The sequence below is a fragment of the Pipistrellus kuhlii genome, unplaced genomic scaffold, assembly GCF_014108245.1.
Source record: "Pipistrellus kuhlii isolate mPipKuh1 unplaced genomic scaffold, mPipKuh1.p scaffold_m20_p_15, whole genome shotgun sequence".
NCBI classification, from domain to species: Eukaryota; Metazoa; Chordata; class Mammalia; order Chiroptera; family Vespertilionidae; genus Pipistrellus; species Pipistrellus kuhlii.
In genome coordinates, this window is record NW_023425460.1 from 38,555,463 (window position 1) to 38,582,815 (window position 27,353).

General features: G+C 37.7%; 1 pseudogene; it reads left to right on the top strand.

Annotated features, from left to right (window-relative positions):
* The first annotated feature begins 361 nt into the window (after positions 1-361).
* LOC118719030 lies at positions 362-26,584 on the top strand (annotated as a pseudogene).
* The last annotated feature ends 769 nt before the right edge of the window (positions 26,585-27,353 follow it).

Sequence of the window (27,353 nt, forward strand, 5' to 3'; positions counted from 1 at the left end):
GATTTTTGTGAGGCACAAGGGAAAAATATATGTAAAACACTTAGTTCATTAAGCCATTCTATGTGGGCTTACTAAGGTAAATATTGAACATAATTACTTCCCTAAAATATAAAAAAAGCTATTTAGCAATGATTTTAATAGTTAATTATGTAAAGATACAAAAGTTAGCTCAGATTCTCAAAGAGATTACAGACTAGCTGGGGAAACCAATGCATAAATGCCTAACTAGAAAAGCAATTTGATTGCTATTCCAATAGCTCTATGAGAAAATAGAAACGGAACAATGAAGTGTGTTTGGGGTAGGGAGAAGCAAGAATACTAAATAGGCTGGCCTTTCAAGATGAAAAGAATGACAATCAAGATGGACAACAGAAAGGGAAGAACAGGTTATGAGTATGGAAGCATGAACATGAAGAGCCTGTTCAGGAGACATGGGGTTGCCTATTGCAGTGCAAGTGAAGAAACTGGGTAGGATGAAGCTCAGTGCATTCAAGGATCTAAAAGAAGCCATAGTGGTTCAAGCCTAGTTGGCAAGAGCAAGAGGAAGACAGATGCTCTGTAAGAAGGGTCCTTGGATGTTCTATGATACAAGTAATGTGCATTGACTATTTTGTCAAAAAAATGTCCAAGCCCATTTTTTTAAATTTTTCTAAAAATTGACAATCTGGTTTTTCTAGGGGACTAATCCATGCTGAACTTTCTGTCTATGTGGTTTTAGTGGTGATTAATTTCATACTCACACTCATTTTCAAGGGTAGTCATGTGATGTAGGCCTGGAAAATGAGCATACTGTATCCGCCTCATCATGGTGATTGGTTCAGAGATTCCTGACGTCCCCTAAGTTAGTCTAATCAGAGTGAACTCCAGGGCCTACAAAGACTAAACACTGCATTTGATAGCTATAAAAATGCGCCAGCCTGAGCTGCCAGGGGTCACTACATGTCCAGTAATGAAGACAACAGGAACTAAGAAAAGTGGAGATACGGACAGAGAAGAACTAAGCATTGGTTATGTAATTTGGACTCCTGGATCCAGCCATACCTGATGGAATTTTTCAACTCGTGGACTTTCCAATAGATGTATATTTTTTGTTAGAACACTTTAGTTGACTTGCTATGATTTTTTATCCAACAGATTCCTGATGAACAAAATATCTACCTTCCTATTACAATTAAGTCATAACATTTGGAAACTACTAATACACTTCTCAGAAAAATCAAAGATTTCTCTAGTTTGCCAATCCTCATTTTCCAGATATGAGCATTGTAATCCTGCAGGGGGAGAAAACAGCAGACTCAACAGATAAGTACAAAAGTTATGACTTATTTGCAGCCGCATTGCCAATATTTAAATCAAGAGTAAATGTCATTTTTAGACAGTCAAGATCAGAAAACTATCTTTATGTGTTTTAAAAACCATTATAGGACCTCTGCCTTTTTTTTGGCCATATTTTTATGGCTGGAGCCCTACTGAACATACAGGAAGAGAGAAAAAGAGAGATAAAAGAGACCTTTGCGACTGACAGCTTTGATTCCAGCCTCAGCAAAGCATTACTTTTGGAAATCAGTGTGCTTCTCATTGAGCCTGGCAGCCCTCTGGCTATCAACAAAGAGCCATCGTTCTGGACAAGGCCACAGCACAGGGCTGATTTGCTCTGTCTCTGCAGCTCCATCTAGAACCACATGCTGCTTAGCAGGACACTCATCTGCATGGGATGCACAGAGGCTTCAGAGAAGTCAACTGGTCATGAAAGATGCACTCAGGCAGTAGAGATCACATTTTCCCTATCATCATCTTCATCATCTCATCATCACATAACTGCAAATGTTCAAACATTACCTCAGTCACCCCATCTAAGAAATGGACCACATTTTTTAAAGGGGGTTAAGGAAGAAGGTCAACTCCAGAGGAGCTCATCATCATTAATTCTGAGCACTGAAACATCCCCCTAAAAAATAAAGACACCACACTCAACCACAGTGCCCCACACATCTCTAGCATATACATTTGTCTGTCCTTTTGAGTCTTTATTCTGACTGTACAGTATAAAGAGGTAAATTCCACAGCAGATGACATACTATCTTTTCCTAGCCGAGTACAGGTTCAAGATTCTTTTTTTGTCTTATAGAATCTTATAACAAAAAAAAGTGGTTTTAATGGGCATTATTTATTTTAAATCAAATGTGAGAAAAACATTACAATGTTTTCTCTAAACATGGATGGATGTTTCAGGACCCAGGACAACTCCATGTAGATACCATATTCTTGATTTACTGCCAAATCTAACATCATCCAATGTTTAGGTCAAAGAGATGCTCATTTACCTACAAGCTGCAAAAACTGAAGAAGTGTGTTGGTGTGTTTTTGAGTGCATGATCCCATGTTATTTGCTGTTATTGAATGCTATATATTTTTTCTTCATAGCGCTTCCACAACTGTAATTTAAGAATGTGTTTCATGGTGCTCTTATTTCCTGATTGCCTCTAACAATTGACTAGAAGCTTCCTGGGAAATGGGACAAAGTTTGATTTATTCATTCTTAGACCTCCCTGTGCCTATCACAAAGCTGGGAGCACAGAAAGCACTTGTCAAATATTTGCTAAATAAATGACTGAGAGAAAGAAATAGTGAGAAGAATAGAGGGGAATATCCTTTCAAAAATATTTATATTAGAAAATTAAATATATGACAAAGTTTTGTATGTACATATATCAGGTGCTTTTTATAAAACTAACCACATCCTGAAGAAAGAAAATAAGTGCAGGCTCATGTGCCCATAGAGAAGGGGCCATGGTTACAGGGAAAGCAAATGTTGACTGAATTCTATCCATCCTGAGACAAGAATAGAGCTCAACTTGTAAGGAATACTAGTATACTTCTTATCCAGAAAAATTGTTAAAACATACATGAATAAAATAAACTTAAAGCACATGATTTTTTTCAGTAACCCCCTGAGTGTCAGGAAGTGGGCACCCACATGAATGCAGCAGAATAATATAAGTCCTCTGAAAACTGACTCAGGCTGTGAAATTTGCATCTCCTGCATGACAGTCAATGTGGGGATTTTATTATTGTAACTGCAGAATTCTAGATCCTACATTAGGCCTACTGAACAAGAATTTATAGGCTGGATACTGGAGGGCATTTTTTATTTTTAGGAACTTCCTGATTCTTTAATATCTTACATTTTGGTAATCTTTGCCAACTCAAGAAGGGTAACCTGCCATAATATCATGGCTGGACAAAAGTTGCCTTTTGAAATGCTATATTTTAATACATTTTATTAAAGTATAATTTGAAAATTTGCCAGTGATTTTGATAAAAATATAAACTATTTTTCTCAGCCTCTTTGCTATTTTAAAATTGGGTGTTGGCTTGTTTTGCCATTTTCATTTTGTATAAAAATGGTTCCCATATCTGGGATAAACAGAGTTTGGAGTGAAAGAATGAATGATGCAAGAGAGATGGATGGGAAATATACCTTGCATGGTTATTTTAAGAATATTTGTTCATACTAACAACAGTGGGCACTGATCATATTTAAGCAGGGACAAGAAGAGTCCACTTCTTTTTAGCATTTGTGAAAACTCTTTCTGGGACAAAAAAAATAGGAATGGAGAGGAGGGGGTACGAGAGTGGGAAGGAAAGAATGATAATAAAGAGGAGAAATTATAATAGTTGGCAGCTTCCTGGAGAGCTGCAAGTGAGAGAATATGGTGGGTTTGGGTTATCATATTGATAGTAGAAATGTAGTCATATACAACTTTAAGAGACCTGAGAGGCAGAAGTCACAGCTTAGTGATTGATTGGATATAGCAGAGGAAGAAGCAATAGGAATGACTTCCAGTGGTATGTACTCAAATAGGAAATCCTAAAGAAAGATAACCAAGTTAGTGGGGAAATCACAAGCAATCTTTTATTTCAATCAAGTTCCCAAGGCTCACACCCCTTCCTGAGAAAGCTCTGGCCTGAACCACTAGACCCATTTAGCTCTGCCCCTTCTTTTGCTTCATTACAAAATCTTGGTGACGAGGCTGGAGCCCTTCTATTCCATGAAGAGAATAATCATCAGACCTTAGTGACCAAGATGGGAATGAGCTGGCTTCTCAAGGAGCCCTTCAAATCAACTCACCATCTCCCTGCTGATTAAACCCAAAGAGAGTTTTCAAAAATAAGAGTTGATCTTCTAATAAGAAAAGGCCCCAATGTTTTAGCCTGGTTTTCTTATGTTAATTATTAATTTAAAGTGAGAGAGTCAATATCAAATATCTCTGTGCAAAAGTTAAAGATAAGGAAATGATTTGAGGGTGGGAAGGCCATAGGTCTTAAGATCAGAAAACTCAGGTCTGGTCTGAATTCTGCCCCTTACTAACTGTGTAACTTTTCCCTTCTCTGGACTATAGTCTGGAGTATATCTCTGGAAATATATATCTCTAAATTTATTATTAGAATAAAGGAACAGGATTATTTGTTTGTTTGATAGCTACTTGTTTTAACATGAGTAGAGCAGAATCATTGAGATAATATATTGCATGATCAGATAATCCAGGATTCTCACACTATATTTTACTACTTTGCACAAGCACTCTAACCTCCTGATCATCATCTGTTTTATAATTTAAGTATTGGGGAAAATAAGAAATGTATATGTTAAGGCTGTTTTAAGGATTAAATAAGATCCTACACAGAGAGTTTAACTCACATCATAAGCTTATGGAAATTGTCAGAATTGAGTTATAATTGTATACAAGTCCCCAAAGATGTAATGAAAGAAAAACTCTTTTAAAGCCAGGAGCCCTGTTGTTTCATGTGCCGCAGGTACTGTTTAAGAATACAGAGATTAGCCCAGCCTGTGTGGCTCAATGATTGAGCATCGATCTATGAACCAGGAGGTCAGGTTTGATACTCCATCAGGGCACATGCCTCGTTGTAGGTTCAATCCACCCCTCCCCCCTGGGGGGGGGGGTGGAGGGGATGTACAGAAGACAGCCAATCAATGATTTTCTCTCACCATTGATGTTTCTATCTCTCTCTCCCTCTCCTTCCTCTCTGAAATCAATAAAAATCTATTTAAAAAAAACATTGAGGCTAGGTAACTGTACATGGAGGGTGTGAGTATGTATGTATGTGTGTGATTATCTTTATAGCCCTTTCTTATTTTTTTACTGCTTAAGCAAGTTAACATATTGAAAACACAAGTAAATTTTTATAAATTTAAAAGAAATATCACATGGGAATGAAAGAAGAGATCTTCCTGAGTAGGACCCTTTCAGAAGTTGTTAGGAGGAAGAAGACAAAAATGTTCTGTTTTTCCCCCCACACTTCCCAGAACCTGCTCTCTATTCCATGAGTTGGTCAGGTTGTGGACTCTTAACAACTGCCTGGAAGTTAGCCTTATTTCATATAATAGGCATGAAGCTCTCCCTGCTGACTTGGCATAATGAGAAACATTTGTGCTCCCTCCACCATTTAAACCCTGCTCATAGCACCCCAGAATTTGAATTTCTCAGTAAAAAAACATTTAGTCTTAACGGTATCGGAAAAAGGCATATTTCTATATCAGATAACTTAAGTATGGTAGGCAATGATAAAATATATCCTCTAAAATACTTTTTTTTTTTAAAGACAAGTAGAAGAAACCAAAATTTTGACATCTGAAAAGGTTTCCATTTTTTCCAGCATCAAATCTCAACTGGCTTCTTGAAGAAATATGACAGAAACAATTGCTTTGTAGGACAGTGAAATTATACTTAATAAAGCAATGAGAGTACTTCTCTCCTCTGCAGTGTTTCTTCTAATCAGTCTTAAGTAACAGTGAAGAGATATTTGTCAGAGCATAATTTACTCTTCACACGAAGAAGAAGAAAAAAAGACTAGAATAATTTACTATGTTTGCATCGCCAACACAAACATTAAATAGGAGGGAAACCAATTTTTCATATCATATGAGATGGTGATTTATAGGAAAAAAATAATAACAAATTTATCTTCTTGTGGGACATAAAAATATCTAAGAGAAAAGTACAAAAAGAGCAACAAGCCCTAAGAAAATACTTTTGACCTAAAAACCTTTCTTTTTTGGTACCTGGAAAAAGTAAGACACTCCCCTAATTCCAGTCAAACATAATAAACTTTGGTTCTTGAAAGGGTTATAGCTTCAATTTGAGTTGGAATGTTCCCTCCTGCTGGAAGTGTTCTGTATCAGACCCTCTTTTCACTAAACACTTTTTAAATTTAATTACTTTTTTACACATAAAAGAAATTAAAGCTCAGCTCAAAAAATGCGAGCCGATGTGGAATCTTGGCATGGAGCTAACATGTTGCTCAAAGTTTCTCCAGTTCATCTTGACTGAAAAAAGATGTTAGCTTTTCCCCCACTAAAGCCCATATGAAATGGGGAGCTTATGCCCTAAAATTCATTAGTTCTAGAAGATTCCAATCTAAATTCAGCCATGAATGCCTTCCTTGGATGCTGTTTTTGGGTCAGTGTAGTCAAAATATACATATACAGGAAATCCCCAGTTAAAAAACAGGTTGTATATAGAAGTCCATGTATTAACCCTCTGGTTCTCAGTTTATCTTTTCTTATAGGTACAATATTTGGTTAATTCTAAGGCTTAGAGTGTTGTTCAGCTCCAATATAGGACATGGTTTTTTTGGTAGATTTTGTAAGAAAAATGCTTCCTGAGATTTTTTTTAAAGACAAAACCTGCTAAATAGTGCAGCTGCTTTGAAAAATAGTCTGGCAATTCCTCAAATGATTAAATCTAGAGTGACCATATGATCCACCAATTCCACTCTCAGAGATATGTCCAAGAGAAACGAAAACACAAAAATTGGCACACAAATGTCTACAACATCATTAGGCATAATAGCTCGAAGTGAAATCAACTCAAATATCTAGTAGAGGAGGAATGAATGAACAAAATCTATAATGTCCATAAAATAAAATAGTATTCAGAATAAAGAAGAATGAAGCATTAGTGATGCTACAACTTGGATGAGCCTTCAAACTTTTACACTAAGTGCGAGATGCCAGTCACAAAAGTCCACCCCACCCAAAACCTATTATAGGTCCGAACTTAATGATAAACTTGGAATTTGTAATAGTTAAGAAACACATTAACACTGATGCGCTGCTAAACCCCAGATCTGCTTTACTTATTAATCCTACACATTTACACTGTCCAGTTGAGTCAAGATTGAAGGATGAAGGCTTTTGATGCTAAGAATAGTTAGGTAACTAGAGAAGTCAGCCCCAGGGAACCTCTGGCACTTCTTTTGATGGGAATTCTTACATTTGCCAATTAAATAAGAAATTGAAAGCCAAGAAGTCTTAATCCAGTACTGAAGGAAATAGGACCAGACTGGAACAAGGATTCATTGATATCTAAGGAGTTAGGAGGAGTCAAAATTAAAAAAAACACTTGCTCTCTCCACAGATTTGAAGGGCAGAAGCAAAGAAAGGTAGGGCATAGTGCTCAATAGGTAGTTTTTCTTTTTTCATGTCACACAACTGACAGTCTTAGAATGGGCGTGTTTATAAAATTTTCATAACCTAACAGCATTTTATATCTTGAATAATCCTATAACATCAAAAATGGTTTTTTTTTGGAAAGCAATATAGCCAATAGGAGAAATAAAACTCTCTAAAACTATTAGGTACCAAATGGCCTTTAACATTTAGATCTAATCACCACATTAATTGAATCAAAAACCCAACCTGCCAAGTCTTAAGCTAAACACTTAATATAAATTATTTCACTATTTTCCAATGGTAACTTATGTGCTAAGTGCTAAAGTTACCTTTGCTTGACAGATGAGAAAATTAAGTGACTTGTCCAAGCTTACAAGTGGTATAAGCTAGAGCTTAAACCAAGATCAGTCTGCCTTTAAAACACATTGTCTTAAAATATCACCACTTTATACTGCTTCTTTAAAATCTCTAATAATGTACATGACCTCTGTTTAACTATCAATTAATTTATATTAAATGTTAGAATTAATAAATTTAGCAAGATTCTGGATCTAAAATAATTTTAATTTCTATATACCAACAAGAAATGAAAAATAAAATTATTTATATTATATATATATATATATATATCACCAGTAATAAATAGAAATAAATGTAATGAATGACGTGAAAGTTGCCTATATTAATATTTTATATTAAAAGAATTAAAATATTATCTAACCAAATGGAGAGATTTATTATGCCCATGGATGAGATTTATTATTTTAGTGTAAGTTTTCCCAAAAATTATCTATATATTCAATGCTATCCCAACCAAACCCCAGACTGGTTTTTTAAATAAAAATTGACAAGCTGATTCTAGAATTTATGGGGAAATTAAATGTTCAAGAAAACCATAAAAAACAGCAAAGCTGTAAAACTTATACTTCAGGAATTAAGTTTACTATAAAGCTACAATAATTAATGCAATAAATAAGTACTGGCACATACATAGACAAATAGACTAACAGACTGGAAATAGAATCTAGAAACAGACTGATTTATAGCAAAGGCAAAATTTCAGTAATGAGGAAAGAATGGTGTTTTCAGTTAATAGGTCGAGTGGGTATACATGGATAAAAGAGATATCTGACATTTATATTACATGATATTAAAAAATTAATCCTAGATAGTCTGACAATCTAAACATGATAGAATATAACACAATCTTGGGCTAGGCAAAGAATTTTTAATTTGGACATGACAGCACTAACATGAAGTTTGATCAACAGAATTTCAAAAGATATCAATAAAAGCACAAAAAGGCAAGTGACTGAGAGAAGATATTTATAATGCTTTGTTTTTCTGACAAAAGCAATACATCAAGAGTTCCCATAAACTCTGGGGAGGGAGGGTATGTATGGGAGGGGGGACAATGTTAAAATATTAAAATATGTACACAAATAATAATTTAATAAAAAAATGTAAAAGGAAAAATTTTTTTTAAAAAAAAAATCCAAAATAAAAAAGAGTTCCCATAAATCAATTAGGAAAATATAGCTAATCCAATGCAGGTAAAGAATAGTTAAAGATACATCTAGACACTTCAGAAAAGAGGATTAAGAATGACCAAAGCACATATGAAAAAGTGCCTATAAGTTATCACAGAAATGCAAATTAACATCACAATGCAACATCACTACATACCCAACAGAATAGCCAAAATGAAAAAAACAAGTGTTAGCACATACCTGAAGCTTGGGAGCATCAGCAAGTGAAATTTCTAGTTGTCCCATATTTGTTCTAATACTTGCAGTAGCTATGAAGTTGAACCCATGACCCATCAATACCATTTCATGGTATACACCTAAGACAGAACTATATGTATGCCCACAACAAACTATTGCTATATGCAACAACACAAATAAATTTCACAAACATAATCATGAGGGGAAAGATGGCGGACACAGACAATATCTACTATATGATTCTGCTTATGTAAACTTCTCAAACAGATTCTGTTTAAATAAACTCATCTCTGATATTAGGATTCAGGATAGTGGGTGAAGGTCAGTGATTGGAAGGAACTGGCCTGAGGAAACTTAGGTGCTGATAATGTCCCATGTTTTATCTAGGTGCTGGTTGCACGTATATGCATGCTTTTAAGAAAATTCATTGAAGTATACACTTATGATTTGTGCCCTTTTCAGAATGTTATACTTCAATTAAAATATAATAAAGACTAAATGATTCTCTGCATAAATTTCTGTTTGCCTGGGAAAAATGAAGACTCTTGAGAGGCAGAGAAGGCACACAGCATTCTATTTCCATCTAGGGTCTTTTATCCTTCTAACTACACAGATTAGTGAGTTCAGTGAATTCATTAGCTATCTGGAATGAAATTGAATGCAGTATACTGTGTTTCCTTTTAGGAAAGCATCACTTCATTAGTTTCAATTCATTTGCCCCATGTCTATGAGAGCAGTGGTCGTTTGCCATGTCTGGGATCAATACCAACAACTTGAAAAGACTGGCCTTTATGTTAGCAACACACCCCTGCACATTTTCCCTTTTTGTCAGCCCGTCCCTTGAGAAGTTTCAGTCCCACTTTCATGGACTCTACAGACTACTACAGAAATCTCCTCATCAAGAAAAAAATTATTTAGAAATGATAACTACAAAAAAAACCCCACAATATTTGAAAAAATCTTAGAGATTGCCTCGTGTGTTTTTCCTCTGGTTGTCCATTTTCAAGATGGGATAACAGATGAGCAAAGAGGAAGGCAATGTATTCAAGTCCATAAAGCTCATTAGTGACAGAACTCAAATTAAAATCCAATTCTTGTGATTGCCAGCCTGTGCTCTTCCCATGGCACTAAGCTCTTCCATTATTTTGTCACGGTCATTATTTACTGGAAATGTCTGTGATTTGCTGTGCACATTCCTATTAAGATGTTACTTGTCGCCTTGCAATACTACAGTTTTCTTAAAGACAGAGGTTATGCTTTACCTGACTCGGGCCACGACACACAAGAGTCTGAATCAATCAGCTACAATCAATTACTCCACACTTTATCCAGATTACATTCTCTCAGACCATGTAAGGAAGAGATAATGGCAGCATGAAATAAAATAAGACTGTGCTTGGGAGAACAATCTACGCCAGCATAGACAGACATGGTCAGGTTAACGGCCCTTAAATTTCCCAGGTCTCTCTTAATCCCTGAGTGATTATAATCTACTTGCCATGGAAGAAGAGCTCGATCAAAGGCACTTTTGCTGGCTGTACTTCAGTCGTTTGTTTCCTTGGAGCTGAAAATCAAAGGAGACAACTGATATTTTTATTTTATTCAAACTCACATTCATTTTCCATCAAATTTCATTGTTTTCCCTTAAATGGGTACATTTTAATTTTTGGCTCATTATTTATTATCATTTCATTTCTTTAGAAATGGAAACTCTAAGCAGTTTGATTAAGAGATTAAATAACGGGACTCTTGAGATCTAAAAATAATCTAGGTATGGGCTGCATTAGGTTTCAAAAATATTTGGGGTTTTGATCAAATCTCTAAACACATTATTCCCACTCTCCACTTCTTTGCAAATTTTAAACACATGTATATCTTAAGGAAAATTCATTACAGTTTTCAGAATCACTGCTAAAGATATATGAGCTTTTAAAAAAGCCTTTTCTTTAAAAAGTAAAACAAATTCTTCCTAAAATAAAATGAAAGGATGAGAGAATTTTGGTCCTAAAAATGTTATCAACCCTTCAAAAGCTACATATATCAATTCAGTTAAATATCTGCAACATTTCCAAGAACATTTCGCAAGAAACTTATGTCAGTTGACTACTTAAAGAGCTGTGCATTTTTGCCTATTGCTTGATTTATTCTTGAGAACAGCTCTTTGATGAAGGAATTATTAGTTCCCGAGTGGTTAAATCACCTGCTCATTATTTAAAAGAAAGAAAATGACATAGCTAGGATTCACACCAAGTCTACTTAATTCTAAAGACGCAGTTTTCAAAAGAATTGTCATTTGAGTGTCTTCAAGATGGCTTAAGAGCTACAAAATAAATATGAAAGTATAAATTTGTATTACTTTATCTAGACTTAGAAAAAATAAAAGAGAAAAACAAAAAATAAATTAAGCATATGAAATAAAGCCTTCAAAGTCATGAAAGTTTTTAGCCTTGAATATGCCTACCCAGGGCCACCTAATGGTATCTACAAGCATTCTCTGGGAGCTAATAATTAATTGCCAAAGTTAAATGAATGCATAGAAATTACTACATCAACGAGCACTATCTTTTTGTGGCACAAAAGCATCTTCTCAGCAATTAGTGGAGGAAGGATGCCAGAGAAAGAAAGAAATGCTCATGAGTTGAAAATGACTTCTAAAAAATTGAAGTAGATCAAAGACAATGTGTCAGAGAAAGCTAAGTCCTGATGAATCATATTATTTAATTTCAACAACTCAACATGCATTTAATATCATGGGCAGTTAGTCCATTAGAATCTGAAAAGTTACCATGAAAGACACCAATATACAAGCAGTTTTTGAGGAAGTTAGAGCATCTGTGATTATTTCAGAATCACAGTGATAGATCAGAAGCAGAAGTAACCATCAGCATTTCTACTTTTGAGCAACAAAACAGTCTCCAACAAGAGCAAAGTTTCACCCAAGATCATGCGGCCCATCAGGAACTACAGCTACTCGTTAAATTTCCTTCATCCCACCCAAAGCTCCTTCTTGGCTGGGAAGAAGTATACATATGACAGAAGTGCAGACAGACATAATCATATCATAGATAATTTGTTGTGCTAGCCAATATTCATCATTAGGTTTTGGTTACACATACTCCAAGGATGTGGGGGTGAGGATCCAACCATTTTTCCCCCCAGTTGGCAGCATCTCAGCATCATTCTTTCCCCAGGATAGTAACTATAGGAAATGAAGAATGATGTAACCTTGAGAGAAGTTGAGTCTAAAGATCAGAGAATTCTAGGGAAATCTATTGACTATTCACATATTTCCTGTGTGTATGATTATATGCCTGATTCTTCAATTGGTCAAGAAATTTACCGGGAGCCGGGAACTAAGTACCAGGAAAACCAGCAGAACAGATTTCTATTTTTATACCTGCTTTTGAAGGTATCAGAACGCAAGCAGTCAATTTCAGGGATTCTAAATTCTATATATGGAAGATTTATGGAATAACCAGAGAAATTCCTCCTTATTAAAGGAATTGGCATTGCTTATGGCCAGCTGAGAATCTTTCACTATATCTTCAGTCAATCATACTTTACAAATAAAATGACAGTAGATATAATTACAACCACCATTTATTGAGCAGCTATCATAAAAATAGCAACAACAAAATGGCAACAGTGACAAACGTTTTACAGATGGTTGTGAAAGTAGCTTGTTCAATGTCAAACATTAAGAGTACAACAAGGATTTAACTGAGATTAATTTGGCCAAAACTCACATGGATTTAAAACCATACCATCCTTCCTTCCACAAAATGCAGTCTCCACCATTCTTCTATGATGTGTGTTTACAAGTAAAAATTGATGTTGCTGTCTGCACGCTATCTTGGGAGCCTGGGTAAAGACGGTTTGATTGGTGGGGAGGGTGTAGCAGGGTTCTCCTTTACCTTGAACCATAAAACTCAGCAGTTGGACCTGGACTTGGATACTTCAAAAACATGAAAAGATTTGGGAAATGGAAATCAGTCATTAATTAAAGCAGTTTACTGGGCGGGGATCCAAAATAAATGAGCAACGGGTACAAGCCTTTGCTTTCAAATGACCATAACATAAATGTGGCTGCAGTGATATTCCTGGACCCATTAATCAATTCTCCTCTTCTCTTCTATTCAGATTTTGAGCAGACCTTACTTCAGCTAAGTGCAATTGCCTTGCAAGGCCACAAATATCAGGGTGGCAAAGCCACTTCTTGAACAAAGCAAAGATTAAGGCTTTCCATCAGATATTCCTGAAGACTAATGAGAAGAAACTGGGGCATAATTTTATCCTTGACCAGCCACAAAATGCAAAGCCAAATAAATTACCAAGTAAAGTCAGACAATAGATGGCCGTCAAGGGTATGATTCCTTCTCATCTCTTCCATTACCTCCAAATTGTTCTCTTTCTGGGTAGCAGCAAACTTGACAGAATCAGAATGGCTTTAGCAGCAGAACTACATTTGAATTGAATGGGTTGAAATGACTGGGCTGGTCACACAGGCATGGGAAAGAAAAAAAGCTCTAGCATCAAACCATAGCATAATGGCCCTCTTGCTTCACTGGTGTCTCCTAACTCCTTCTGTTAGGCTCTGGCCTACCAATGCAGTTTCAGCTAAGGTAGTGGCCTGTGAAAGACTAAATTTCCTTTTTGGGACTTGGGTGATTTTTCTGGAGAAGTTTCTAAAATATAAACACACACAGGTGTGGGATTGGTGGCCCTAAAAGACCCTTCTCACTGAGCTGCAGAGTAAAAGCACACAACTTTAGGACCAGCCCTCAATCAGAGGTCCCTCCCTTCTCTGGCTTGGGTCAAAGTTTGTTTTATTAAGCTGAGCAAAGAAGCAGAAACAATTTATCTAAGACTAAGAATGGCCAATGTGTTCTTCTACTACCGTGTTTCCCCGAAAATAAGACATCCTCTGAAAATAAGACCTACTTACAGGTTTCCTTCTGAGTGAAATATAAGGCATACCCCCAAAAATAAGGCCTCCCCTAAGCTAAACATGAGAGATTTGGTCCACTGATTCTGAAAGAAATGGAGTCACAAGAAATTCACCAGGAAATTCAGGAATTGGATTGTTATGATGATGTTCCAGAAGATGATGACATGATTGTCATTGAATAAAATACAGTATCAATTCTTGATACTGTAGGATTCACAGTTTGTCTGGTTTGTGTTGACAACTACCATACTACCGTACCTATACAGGTAATAAATTTCCTTTATTTTCATTTAACAATAAATGTGTACCGTATTCTTCTTCATGGAAAAATGACATCCCCTGAAAATAAGACCTAGTGTATCTTTGGGAGCAAAAATTAATATAGGACACTGTCTTATCTTTGGGGAAACAGGGTAGATCTCCACAATCTAAAACAGTACTCACTGGTTTCCACTCTCTCCTTATAAGATCTTCTTCTTCTTTTTTTTTTTTCTTCTTTTTTTTCCTACTCAATGTCTTAACAGATACAGACTTTCCACCTGTTCTGGAGTGGCCATCAAGGGTTTTGCTTCCCATCCAGTGACGACTCCAGAGGGGGAAGGTGTTTTAGCTCCTTTTCATCCTCATCCATTGGGTAAGATGGTTGCAAGTGTTAGATTCAGTCCTCCTTCATCTCATCTGAGGCAGGTTCAGTGGGTGGCCCTTCTCTCCTCTTTCAAAGCAATTTGGAAAAGTAAGGGGCACAATTTTAGGCAAAGGTTTTTAAGGGAATGCAGTTGTCATTTCATGTTCCATTTGTCATTATGTGTGAAATATACATTTCTTAGAAAAATGACACAGTTATCTCAATGCAACTAACTTAATAGCTCTATCATTCATTAGGTAGTGAATATTAGGCTGTTCCAAGTTTATAAATGGAATTTGGAGGACAGTCTCCCCCAAAAAAACCCCACACTGATGGAATTATGGGTTCAAATCTGAGATCAGGTTTTCATTCATTGCAGTTGTTGGACTTCATTAAGCCTAAGTGAAACTGCTATGACATGAGATCATGGGACTATAGCATTTTATCCTAGGAACGAGTTCCTAAAGATTTCTAACTATTCAAAATTTCCATAATTCAGGACTAATTTTACCATAAGAAAGTGGGATTCACATTATTTCAAAATTTGTATAATTCTTTATGCTTTTCTATTTGAAATCTGCATAAAATAAAATCCTCATTGTAATGATAATAGTACTATAACTTTATGGCATCTTTTGAGAAATAACTGAGATAATCCATGCATATAAACACTTTGTACCTGGCACAGTGCTCAGCAAATGATCATTGTGACTTTAATTATATTGTCACTATTATTGCTATCATTACTATTATTATTATTACCAGTACGCTGAACCTTGTGTTCTCTAGTCTTCATCATTTCAAGGATGATTGTCAAATTATATTTCAGAGCAATTCTATCACTTAAAAACATCGAATTCCATAAATTGTTCCCTTCAGAATTGCTTTGATGGAATTATGCTGGAGAATGAGCATAATCGCACCAAAGGTGATTATGCAAAAGAGCCCCGTGAACCGTGCCCCTGTTCTTGCTGCTGTTTGCTCTTGAGGTTGGTCGTGACATCTTGCAAGAATTATTCCTGGCTGCTCTGGTTTCCAGGAATGGTGAAGAGGAAAAGTACCATTTTAGCAATATAATCCCCGTGACAAATCTTCCCTTGGACTTCCAAAAAGCCATGGCTAAATCTGAAGCTAGTGTAGGACATTTATGTATCATCAGGCTTCTTTTCTCTCTCTCACCTTTGTTGATCTTTTTTCTTTTGCCCCATCTTTAATTCATACTACTTTGCATGGGGAATGTACCCTTGTAAGCTCTTTGCAATCATTTCTGGAGGAAAAGAAGTGTATGCATGAATGAATGAATAAATCCCTTTAAAATAAAAAAGAGAAGGAATACATAGAACAGCTTCCAAACACATGCTTGCTGACTATAAATCTTCATTAAGGCTGTAGAAATTGCTGAAGTGGAGCTTCATTATATCCTACGATGGACATCTATCTCTTCTTCAGGCCCAGCATCAATCCATCTGTTTTCCTTTGGGAAGCACTTCCTTCCAATCACAGGTCCTGTGGTTTTGGTGAAATAGATACCACTTTTGACTCCTGGGCACTTGACTCAGCATAGGAGTACTTTATCCATCTCCAACCCCAGTGATTGGTTTATGAATGTGTTCATCACCTTAACTGGGAGCAGGTGGAGTACTCCTGGGATTCCAGGTATAATTATTGGGAAGAGGTCCTCTTTACACTAGGGTTGTCCAATGGGTAGAATACAAACTTGGCAAATCTAGGGATGTGACATGGCAAGAACACCTGAGGACAGAGCTGAAAGAAGTGAGAATCCCTGAGTGTGGCTGATATTCTATATGTTCCTTGAATCCACTTAAAAGTAAAGCTTTTCTGCTTCTGGACTTTTCTGTTATGTAACAATGAATCACCCTTTTCATTTAAGTCAATTTGAGTTATTTGCAACAGATAGAGTTCTGCCTATTATTCCACCTCGAATACTAATTTTCAGCTGTTTTTTTCTCTTATTGAATATAAAGTGAAATATTAAATGGAATAAAAGCAAAACTCAAAGTTGTCAAGAATCTCTATGGATCTCCTCTGGAACATCCCCAACATTCCTCATCATATTTCAGCCTGGCCATTTCCTTGCAGTTAGTGGCTCAAAGTTGAGAAAGTTTACTTAATATTTGCAACCCAAATTAGGAAACTTAAAGATGGAAAAAAGTTTTGTCTGCATATCAACACACTGCAAATAGTTGGTACCGAGCTGTGATGGTTGCTTTTGAGTGTGAAATAAAACGAAGAAGCTTTTGATCATACATAACTTCCTCTAAGAACTCACCCTCCACACAGTTCTTACCTACTTCCCAGTAACACCAGTTGTGTGACAACAATAATATATTCTTTCTACTTGTTAGAAAAGTTTGCTGTAAAACAGTCGCTAGCCTCAGTCTCAGACATCTTGTGTTCACTGCATCTCTTGATTGCATCACTCCCTTTGGGTTTGATTTAATCTCATGTTGTTTTGTAACATGCTGTACAAGCTTATGGCCTGCAGGCAATAGGCTAGAACATGTTTCCTGGGTATGTCGTAGGCTATACCAGCTAGGTTGGTGTAAGCCCTCTATGATGTTTGCACAATGACAGAATCACCTAAGGACATTTCTCAGAATGCATCCTTAGTTCTAATGGCACATCCCTATTATAATTTTAAATATAACAAAAATAATTATATTTCTTGAAATGTTTTTAAAAAACCCAAACCACCGAGAGCTGTTCTAAAATATGTAATACAGGAAATTCCCATAAATGGCAGCACTGTGAGGCATGTCACCCCTCAGTGACACAAACTCAGTGACAGCTGGTCTTGCAGCAAAGCTTCCCCCTGGCGATCTCATGAGCTGTGTTATCCTCCGCCCAGAAAGAAGGGGGCATGTTGGCCTTAGTGAAACATCAAAAACTCCAGCCTTCTCCTCAGGGTCTTTCATCTTCTTGGCTTCAAGGAAACTATTTTAAGTCAATGAATTCCAGGAAGCAGCAGGACACACATTAACCTTTTTATTTTGCCCACAGCAGCCATTGTAACCACGGGTGCTTCTCAAATTGGGTGCTTCTCAAATTCCATGATGAAGACCTGATTTCACTGATTTCCAGTAGCTCTGCAGGGTGAATTTGCACAGTCGACTTTCTTTAAAACAGAACCCTGCATTCTGCATCTTCCTCTTCAAAAGATGTTGTCTTGCAGCAGCGGTAAGAAACAAATAGATGGTTCACAAGAGTCCATGCCTGGAGAAAACACACGGGGTTTCTTCACAGAAAACCCTGCAGCCACAGCCAATGGGACCTCAGAACATAAAGACCCAGCTGTGAGTGCCAGGGTTCCTGAGTGTAATTAATACAATAGTGGTCCATATAAATAAACGGACATAATTATGTAAACTATATGATAATCTTGCCAACTAGAAATAATATTAATGATACAGCTTGTAAGCAACTGAGCAATCACCATGTGTCTGGCACTGTATTAACATGTATTTTCAGGAAGCCACCACTTGCCAATACTATCAGTGCATCAAGGAATGTAGGATAGTTGAGATAGTGATGCTCAAGGCAATTCCCTAACCTGATAATCCTTTTTGTTTACCAAACTTTACCTTTGATATGTTTGTATGCATTGCTAGAAGGCAAGATGTGTATCTAAAACTGAATAAAAAACAGACAGGACAAAGTCTCCATGTGCCTCTTCAAGAAAGAGGCCTCCACCTGGCTCCCCATGCTTCTAAATTCATATTTCTTATATAACATTTTCATTTGTGCATCAGCCCCTTCTTCAGATCCTGAACCCTGCAACAAAGGTGGAGGCATGCATTCCTTGCTACACTCTTGGGAGTTCAAAGATGGACAAACTGAGGCTTAGTGAGGATAAATAACCAGATCTTTCCCCCACCTCTCAGCATCCTTCAACGCCTTTTTGCACATTGCTTTTCTTGTCACTGGACTAACCCAGAAGACTTTACTAATTTGTCAATGATATGCTGCCTACAACCTTCAAGCTTTGAAAAGTATTTTCACATTTGGGATGACTTGGAACACATGCTATAATTGAATCCACCCCCATTTGTTCTAGCCATCGGCCTGAGGGCTGGGAGCAGTCTTTGGGGGAGGAATGACTTTCTCTGGGCCAATCCTTGGACAGATGCATTGATCTAATTTTTCATTACTTAGAAACACAATCTGATGTTGATGAGCAAATAGCACATGTAAGAGAATCATGTGTATCTGAGGTAACTTTATCACCTGATTTTACAGGTACCAGCATATGTTGCACAGTCATACACTCAAGTCTCCTATTCTCAACACTCCATACAGGACTGCAAACACCTAGTCTCCTATTCTCAACACTCCATACAGGACTGCAAACACCTAGTGTGCAAGCAGCCATTACCCCAGTTTGTGCCCATGTTAACCATCACTCACAGTATTTGTCTTAGATTAGATTTCCCTAGAAATAGACCCAGTGGTGAAGATCTGAGTACAAGAAATTGATCTGGGAGTTGATGCAATGGTAAGGGAATGAAGAGTCAAGACATGGTGCATTAATAATCAGGTTAGCTTCTTGGCAGGTGGGGCTCAGGCCTGCTCTGGATTGCTGGGGATTGGGGGAAAGGTGGGGGACACACATAGAGCATGCCCCAGCATTGTCCTCCACCAGGGCATTTTCCACCAACCTCAACCGGTCCTTGGCTGTCTTCAGGGGCATTAAGGGCCAGGCACATTTTCTGCCTGCCTTTTCTGCCTAGCCCACACTAACTAACAAGCTCTGGAGGCCATAGAAGTCCCCAAGCAAGGTGTTTGCAATTGGAAGCCTGTGAGTACTGAGCTGTGCAGTGCCAAGGGGATGTGGGTGGGGCATGGGCTGTGTGGGCTGCTGTATTCTTTCTGCTACATCTAGAAGCAGTTCTCTATTGGCTCCCCAATCCCCCACCCCATCCAAGATAGCCACCACCACTCAGCAGAACCCGGTAAGCAAACTGAAGTCAGTTGACCATTTTAATCCTTACTTTACTGGTTTATAAATGTCAAAAACTTCTGCTCTGACCAGGTAATAGTAAATTGTCAATGTTGATGCTATGTAATACAGTCTTATGTGTTGCCCATATAGATAGTTTTCCAAGAGACAGAGGGCAGTGTGGGTTGTGCTTAACAGCACAGATTCTGATGTGAGACTAATGATTCTCTTTCCAAATGCTCAACTAAATTTCCACGTGACCTCATGAAAATTACATAATTGCTCCATCTCAGCTTTTTTCAATACGTGGGAACAAAATAATATCACATAGGTTTTTCTGATAACTAAATGAGTGTCTGCCTATCTATCAAACAATCAATCATAATATATCTATCATCACTTAGTAAGTAATGTAAGTATAATATGTTATCATTATCAATATATGACATATAACTTACAAAATGTAGTAGCAGCTTAAATTTTAAAGATCAAATGTGTGGAGTCTTTAGTAATGTTACTTTCCATTATAAATGGCAACTTTTAATCCCTGGGAGACTGTGCTCATGTAGCTAGACTTGATAATTCAGGCAGGAAAAAAGACTGAGAGATCATTTGTCATTTATACAAGGGAACATGGATCCAATTTAGGCAGCCAGAAAAAAAAGAAAAAGAAACAAAAAAAAATGCTCTATTTTTCAACGCACATAAAAAAGAAAAACCACCTGAAAGTAGAACTGGGAATCTTGTCCCCTGGTTCCTTTAAACCCGAGAGCTGCAGGCACCTCCCTAATATTGATTTCATCTATTGATAGTAAGTGGATCCTGGGCTTCTTAACTGAGCCAAAATTGAACCTCAGCTCTTCAGAGCCTGTGCTCTCTAGAAATCCCCCAGGGGTCTGAAACCACTGATCAGATGAGAAAATCCACCATTTCAATTACCCCTTTTCTCCTTTGGGAGGTGAACCGAGTCAATAGGGCATCTGACTTTTCAAGGATGTGTGCTTTCCTTAACCTGCAGACTCAGCTCAGTTGCAGGCTGGGCAAAGGGACCAGTTGGGCAGTCTTGCAGAACAAAGCACTGATCCCCTTTCTTCCAAATCATGAGCTCTGACAAGCATGTCTGATCATCACTAGCCAGTAGGGAACTGCTTCTAGATGTAGCGGAAACTTCAAGCATCACTAGACATTTGATTTCTTGTCTCAATGTGAGAAAACCCCCAGGAATACATACTGGCAAAAAAAGTAAAAAAAGTCTATATCTCTATTTTAAAGTCACCGAGGATGTCTTTTCCCGTCCACTTTCTCCCTCTCCTTTTCCTTCTGATCAAACAGAGAAAGGTCTTGAATGACTTTTAGCTCCTCAATACCCAGAGAAGGCAGGCAATAGGACCTGGAACTCTCAAGAAGAAATCACTTTATAGCTCTGCTTCAAAAGTGGACTATATTCTGCTCATATATGTTTTAAATTAACTTCCCTTTGTAAGGGAGTTTCTGCGGCCAAGGAGAAGCTATAAAACTTTAGGTTGCCTGCATCTCCTAATAAGAAAAATAAAACTTTTAAAGTCCCTTTTAGCTTTGAAATTCTATGGTGCTATAATTCTAGAGCTCTGACAAGAGAGAGAGAGGTTTGGAATGAGTTGGAACTGGACTACAAGGAGAATGCCAATTGGAAAAATAAAGTCTATTTTTAAAAGGCAAGCAATATAAAGCCACATCATGAATTTTTCTCTTTTTACAGGGAGATGCGCAGAAGTTAGCAGAGATTCTTGAGGAACTGAGCAGCAATGCCAAAAACCAATCCAATACCTTTGCTCTTGGTCCATGCCAAAGGTCAACTGCAGCCTGATTGCTTCTCATCTCAAGCATTAGCGCCTCTAGGCCTGGTGTCCTCTTCTGCCTATAAAAAACCAAAAGGGGAAGTTATACCTCCAAAGAGCCACTCACTATGGACCAGGGACAGATTATAGAGGACAGATATCTCAGGTTCTTCATACCCCAGTGGGACAGCAATGAATAGACAATGAGAAAACTCGAGGCCTCAGTTGTACCTATAGAGAGGCCCCCATTCCCTATGTGGAAGCGTCAGCTCAGAGGAAACATTCTGAAAGAATGGGTATATCTTTTGTTAATTAAAATTTATGTACATTTATTAAGTCAGGACTTTTTATGGCACTGTCTCCAACAAGAAGAACACATGGGTCCAGGAACCAATGATGGCAGCAGAAGTGGTCCCAAATATGTTACAAAAATGTGCACTCCAGACTCTGCAGGATTGGAGGTCGCGGTCCTGTAAGGAGACTCACGCTACAGAGTGGACACAGCAAAGGTGCCATTGAACTACAAGGTATGGCTTCCACTAAGCTATTTTAGATTCCTTGTGCCTAGGAATAAGAATGTGAAAAGAGAAGTGTGAGGGGTAATTGGCCATGTTCAGCAGGAGGAGGAAGGGCTGCTTTCACACAGTGGAGGCAGAGAGGAAATATGAGAGAGCCAGGTGATCTACATGGGCACTTGTTGGCACTGACCGAAAACCATAGGTAGATATGTGCACCATCCCTAGATTGAGAAGGGTCGATCAACTTTTCAGATGACTCAGGAATTTTTTTTTTAAAAAAAGATACTATCAATTTTGTTTTAGAAGAAGTAGCCCTTCTGCTGAAGAGATGGTTTCTAATTTTTTTTTTTTTTTTTTGCCTTCCATCATTTCCTCCTATTTTACTTTTGCATCTTATTTTGATACTTTTGCAACCTCATTTACAAATTTATCATACACTTCAAAGGAAAGAAAGACATTTAAAACACTGAGCTTCTTTTTCCAAGAATCTCAAAATATTTAACAACCTTAGGCTCCATAGAGTCCCAGAGGAAACAAGGAAGAAGGCAATAAACAGAAGAAGGGGGGAATGACATGGTTATATTTTCACCCCAGAATTCAGTACCTATGGCATCTTATACTTCTTATTTGCCCTATCTGCCAAAACTTCCCTACCATCATTAGTTTAAAAATAGGCAAAGGGGCTGGAGGAATGGAGATATCTATAATAGTCTCACTAATAAAAATAAAGAAAAGCTAAATAAAAGCATTTGGTTAAAATATTTATTCCATCCAAAATTTCCCTATTTGCTATCAATCCCCATACACACTAGCCAATTAGTTCCTTACTCGAGAATGACCGTCTTGATGGCAATGCCCATGGCAGAGAGACCAGTCCAGCCTAGAGTGGATGCTCAGAAAACATCGGGTGGATGTTCTTATGTCATTTGAACAAATATTTTCTTAGACAAGGTGCCATACTAGCCACATGATCCCCATTTTGAAGGAGTTCACAGTCTAGTGAGATGCAAAACTATAAAGATGTGCTACAATGAGCTGGCAACAATCACCACTCTCTCTGCTCTCTTTAGTCTTCATGCTGTGGGCAACACAGAATCTCATTTCCTGTTAGGATTCCTCCCCAGCCAATTTCCTCACTCTTTCACTCACACTGCTGTGTTCCCAGAGATGGCTATTAGGAGGTATCAAGCTAGGTAATGGAGACACAGATAGATGGACAACTCTACTGGTCAAAAATAGTGTCTTTTCTTGTGTTTGGGACTTCAGCCTCTTTCAATCATGAGAAAATATGCCAATTGGTATTTATTGAGCTCAGCATTTTGCCAGGCATTGCATACATTCATTCCACATTTACTGTGTACCTACAATATGCAGGGCTAGATGTCAATCACTGGGAAAGCAATGATGGGATAGATAACAGCCCCTGGATTTCTCTTATACACAGTAACTAGAGGCCTGGTGAATGGCCTTCGTGCACTGGCGGGGGTTGGAGGGGGGGGGGTCCCCATCCTATACCCTTTCACAGTCCAGGATCCCTTAGGGGATGTCTGCTGCTGGCTTAGGCCCGCTCAGCCAGAAGCCAGGCTTGCTGCTCCTTAGTGCTGCTGTAGAGGCAAGAAAAGCCATCACCACTGCGCTCGCCAGCTGTGAGCCCAGTTCTGGCTGAGCAGCACTCCCCCTGTGGGAGCACACTGACCACCAGGGATCAGCTCCTGCACTGAACGTCTGCCCCCTGGTGGTCAGTGCGGGTCATAGTGACTGATCATTCTGCCATTTGGTCAATTTGCATGTTAGGATTTTATTATATAGGATAAGTATTATTCAGTCAAAGCAGACAGTGCTATCTCAAACCGTTCGGAATGTATAATCAGGTGATGTATTGTCAGAGCTTAGGAAAGCCATAAAGCCTATAATCACTGACACAGGATGGAGGAAAAGAAAGCATAATTTTACTCAGTGCCCTGTGCATAAGGTCACTGTAGTCACATTTAAATGAAATTACATTCCAGGTGTAAGAGCAATATGATACATGACAATCCTCAGTGAAACTAATAGAAAAATTTCTCAGTCACAAAATCGGATTAAATGCATTTCATTTCAGATGCCCCAAATCAAAGCCTTTATGTGCTGTGTTCTGCTCTGCCTTCCTGGGTCTTGCAGAGAACATTGCCTCTAAATCAGGTTATCCTGCTTGAAACTCCAAATTGGGGTTAGGCCAGAGCCCAAATCCAGAGCTACCAATCATTAGCAAGATGACCTTGGGCAAATTTCTTAATTCCTTTTAGCATCAGTTTTCTAGCTATAAAATAAGGATCATATTACCTATTTCCTGCGCTTGTTGTGCATAAGAAATGAAATACAGTAATGTATGCAAAGTACCCGAGTCATGGCAAGAGTTCATTAATTTATATCTACTATGATCATAATGCTCATTACTGTTACAGTTATTAACTAGAGGCTTGGTGCATAAAATTGGTGCACTCAAGGGGGCCCCTCAGCCAAGCCTGCACCCTCTTCCAGTCCAGGGGCTCAGAGGATGTCCAACTGATGGCTTAGGCCCACTCCCCGCTGGCAGTTGGACATCCTTAGCACTGCCACGGAGGCAGGAGAAGCTCCCGCCACTGCCGCTGTGCTCACCGTCAGCCCAGCTTTTGGCTGAGTGGTGATTCCCTGTGGGAGTGCACTGACCACCAGGAGGAAGCTCCTGCATTGAGTGTCTGCCCCAGGTAGTCAGTGTCCACCATAGTTCAGTTGATTTGTATGTTAGCCTTTTATTATATAGGTTGTTGATATTCACTCCAGGTGAATATTCCAACTAACGTCACAACTTTCATGTCACAATGTGTATACAATCTGCCCCAATTCTTAGAATGTCATATCCTTGGGGGTAGGAGAACCCTGTGTAAGTTTTTTTGTGCCCAAGCTCTTTGAATAAAGCTCTTTATACACAGAAATTAAGCTTTGGAGTCAACTTCCATAAAACTTTACTAATATTTATAGGTCTACTCAGGTGTTCTTTTTGTTCTTGACTTGATTGGTAATTAATTTCTTTTAGAAATTGTCCACTTCAGCCAAGCTGGCATGGCTCAGTTGTTGAATGTTGACCTATGTACCAGGAAGTCATGTTTCAATTCCCAGACATGCTAGAGTTAAGGTCTCAATCCCCAGTAGGGGGCGGGCAAGAGGCAGTTGATCAATGATTCTTTTTCATCATTGATGTTTCTGTCTCTCTCTCCCTCCCCCTTCCTCTCTGAAATCAGTAAAAACATTTTTTTTTCTTAAAAAAAAAAAAAAAGAAAAAATTGTCCACTTCACCTTACTTTTCAAAGTTATTGGCATAATTTTTCCAATATTGTTACTCTAAAATTTTTTCTGTAGTAGAATTATACCTTCTTTTTCATTATGCATTTTGTTTCATTAATGAGTTTATTGTTCTATTGATAAGCCATAATATGGCTACACCATGTGTTCAACAGACTGGTAGTGGTAAGGAAGAGGTTCAGAGATGAATCCCATTCTCTCCCAGGCAACGAGCTATTCACAAACCAACTATATATCATGCCTACATGAAGTTCTCACCCAGGGTATTTATTGTCATCAGTCACAAGTCTGAGGGGATACAAACAGCAGCCAACTCTCACAGACATCCAACAAGAAGTGTTTGTGTGAAGCCCAGTTCCTTCTGCTTAATCCTTCTCCCAGCATTACCATTTATTTCAAAAATTCAAAAGTTGGAAAGTTTAATGTACAAGTCAAAGGCCAAAGAAATACCCAGAGCTCTGCTCAATGTCCTGATGAATGTGTTAAAAAGTAATGTGATTAGAGAAACGATAGTGTTAAACAGGGGATTATACAGCTTGCTCATGTTTTATGGATTAATAAACTGCTCTTTAATAATGATAATGGAATGATAATAGTCTGAAACATCACCTTATGACTTTTTCTTTTCGGTGGTGGTAGTGATAGTGGTGGAGTGACCTTGTGTATGAGTGTTTGTGTGTGTGTGTGTGTGTGTGTGTGTGTGGTGTGTATGTGTGTGTATTATGTGCATGTGGATAATACTTTCAATAGAATTTACTTTTTGTTATGAAAATTCAAGGAGAAATTGGTCTATTTGCACATATGGAATATTGAACACCTCTGTTTGCATATGTAGAAAGAAAGATGCCTGAAGAGAATCAGCCAGAAGATCACAGAATCTGGGTTTGAAACATAGTGGATGATATGGACCAGCAACAAACTACACACACATAGAAAAGACCCCTGCTCTTATCAAACTAAGACAGGATGAGTGAATTTATGTGCAAGTGAGAAATGACAGACAGCTTCAAGGTAGATCACATGCTTATGCTCAACATTTAAATATGATATTGGGAGCTATGGAAGAAACTGACCACTACAGAAACCTATGAAGAAACACATGAAGAGATATATAAATCAACAAAACAGAATATTCCAATTCTCTCTGTCCAGGGAGGTGTTGTGCTAGTTGCCCCTCCACTGAGAGTTGGCTGAAAAAAGGTATGTATCCTGCATGGAAATTAGGAGACTGTATAATTGTGTCTTTAAATGTGAAGATCTTCAAAATAGAAACCTAAATTAATTTTGATTTTAAGAAATGATCATGGATTCTTCCACTCCTAAAATGAGTTGATTTGCATATAGCTCACAAATTCTTAAGCTAAATGGCATTTTTTTTTCCCCAACCCTTCCAATAAATGTGATTCCCAAGATGTAGACCTCATTTTTAGGAGTTAATTTGCTCCATTGATTTTTTCAGATAGTTTCTGATTTTTTAAATGTAAATTAAATATGATGTTTTATTTTTTGTTTAAAAATAAAAAATAAAAAATTGGCAACATTAACCCTAGTATTTTTAACATTAACACAATTGGCAACATTAACCCTAATATTTTTAACCCCCATGCTTTGCATGACACAGAGGCAAGACACATTTTATTTTGACCCAGGATAAAAACAGGACTCTATGTGGAAGAAGACAAGGTTTAGTTATCCTGTTGACCTGCTTGGATCAATCACAAAAGTTCTGAAAGTTACCCTGCCTGGGGATTCCATGTGCTTCTTATGCTTCCATAGTGGTAACGCTTCTCAAATCTAATGTTCCTTAGAGCCCACAATGCATTTTTTCATACATTTTTTAATGCTTTCTGTGTTATCTCAGGGTAAAAACAAACAAACAAACAAAACAAACAAAAAAACAGCATGGCCTTATTTTCCCATGTGTAAAGATTTTAAAAAATATTTGAGGCTCAGAGATTTATAA